A 2500-nucleotide genomic window follows, 5' to 3' on the forward strand; every position below is an offset into this window, starting at 1 on the left:
CATTGCAGCGATGGTCACATGACCCTAACACACATACACACACACACACACACACACAGACACAGACAAAGACACACACACACACACACACACACACACACCCACACACACACACACACACTCACACTCTCACACACACACTCACACACAGCTACACTTTGGATTTTCACAGGAAGTACAAAGCACTCGAACACCAGACTCCTGCAGCAGACGACATTATAGTCTGAATAATCCGGATTGAATCTGAACACACGGTTTAATTCGTGGAAAGAGATGAAACACGGTTCGTAGAAAAATAAAAAACCTTTATGATTTTGCGTCTATATGTTCCAGCCCTGTGATTGGCTGGCGACCTGTCCAGCACAAGCCCCGCCCCTCGCCTGACGTCAGCTGGGACGTGGTCACATTCCGGGAAGGTTCGTGTCGTCGTCCGGACGCCAGTGAAGGTCTGAAAGTGACTTATTTCTGATAAATGTCATTGAAAAACAAACCTCATCTTGACCTTTTGGTCTGATGCAGTTTCCCAGTTACCTTCACTGACTTAACAAGATCAGCTGGAGGATGTTTGTGATGGAGAGAGTGGAGGTCGGGGCCCGAGCGAGTGTTTTAATGCTCTCACACATCGACCAACGGCCCGGTGGACGAGCGGATCATTAATCACAGCTTGAACCGGCTGCTGCTCTCTGACACGAACCCTCGGGCCTGTGTGTTGTTCTCGAGCCACAACACCACGTCGCGTATCTCCGTCCGCCCCCCTCGGCGAGGAGGAGGAGGAGGAGGAGGAGGAGGAATGCAGTCCGTCCGACGACAAGTCGTCAGGCCACATAGTGAACATAATTGCGTGGTCGCGTCTCTTCAGTCGTTGTGTTGGAGAACAAGGACCAACAGTTTCCTTCAGTTCAATCCAGTCCAGTAAATGTGTCTGACTGCTTCCATCAAAAATCATCCTATCTCACAATGTTGAAGAGAGTAAAAGAAAGTTCCTGGATCCGCCCCTTTGTCCCCAAAAAACCCCAATGGATTCTTTTCAAGTTTCATGGAAAACTGTTCAGTAGTTTTGGGTTTTTTTGCATAATCCTGGTGAATAAACAAATCAACCAACCGACAAGCAAATGCACGGTGGTGAAAACAAAACCTCGTCTGTGGAGGTAAAAGGCTGCACTCGAATGCAGCACGATGCGTTCAAAGACTTGTTATAGTACATGACCAAATCCTTTGGCATCAATCAGCTCCACTCGTCATGTCTGAGTATTTCAACGCTTTGTAGACAACTTGTGAAGGAAATGAATTCATTTTGAGATGAATCACGGCCGCAGCACAGGAGATATGTGAAGACCGCGGACGAGATAGAAAAAGGGACAAGACTAACGCCGGTGTGTTCAGACCAAACCCAACGAGAATCTTTCGTGCGACGAGATCAATGCAAATAACGCAACGACGCAAAAGTTCACATCATTCGCTTCATTCCAGTTATGATTATATTTGAACGCAGGGGAAATATTCGCGTGACGCACTGAAAACCAGTTAGCATCGAGATTTCACCCGACGTATCTGACGTCCGACAGACAACGGGCCAATATTCTTGGTCCGTTGGCCAAAATCATGCATTAAAGGTTTAGTGACATCTAGTGGTGCAGTTGCGTATTACCCTCGCCGCAGGTCACGTGAAAGGCCCTCTCTCAGGCTGCTGTTTGGTTTGTCCATTGTGGGCTACTGTAGAAACATGGTGTAGATGTAAAGACTCAAAATAATATGAAAACAATACTATATTTAATACAATAAAATATAATATGAATATTATTTTAACTTCCACCAATAGATCCTCCAAACTGGAACTTTAATGTTTGAAACAACTGCGTCGGATATTCTTATGTTTTGTGTTTTAAAATCCTGATACGTCATTGACCCGTGGTGCTTTTGGTTTTGGACAAACCATTTATACGGACGACGGAGAACGCGACGGTCACCAGCTCCGACTTCCTGCTGCCGCTGCTGCGGACACATGCGCCGAGCCTCACGCTGCAGTTTAAGCCTCAGCATAAAGAGCCTGTTATGAATCTGTCCACGGTGGCTTTGTGTACCTAGCACCGCCATAAGCTCGTCGCCGCATTTCCTACATATTTGGAATTCTTTGCTTCCTTTGTGCTGTTTGTTTGTTTCTCCAGCTCTTTTCCACTGCGTGAAAGTTGACCTGCTGCACAGAACCCCCCCCCCCCCGCTTCATCACCATCACCATCATAACCTTCATCTCCATCATCATCATCACCATCATCACCTTCATCACCATCATCATCATCACATCATCGTCATCATCAACATCATAACCTTCATCACCATCATCCCCATCATCATCACCATCATAACCTTCATCACCATCATCATCATCATCACCATCATAACCTTCATCACCATCATCATCACATCATCACCATCCTCACCATCATCACCTTCATCACCATCATCATCACCATCATCACCTTCATCACCATCATCATCACCA

The 2500-nt window shown here is 46.4% G+C and overlaps 1 protein-coding gene across 4 annotated transcripts in view; it reads right to left on the reverse strand.

The window, feature by feature from the left end:
* fmnl1b (formin-like 1b) overlaps positions 1-2500 on the reverse strand; it is an 18781-nt gene that overhangs the window by 15358 nt on the left and 923 nt on the right. The window lies entirely within an intron of this gene.

Source organism: Scophthalmus maximus, chromosome 16 (genome assembly GCF_022379125.1).
Source record: "Scophthalmus maximus strain ysfricsl-2021 chromosome 16, ASM2237912v1, whole genome shotgun sequence".
Taxonomy (NCBI): Eukaryota; Metazoa; Chordata; class Actinopteri; order Pleuronectiformes; family Scophthalmidae; genus Scophthalmus; species Scophthalmus maximus.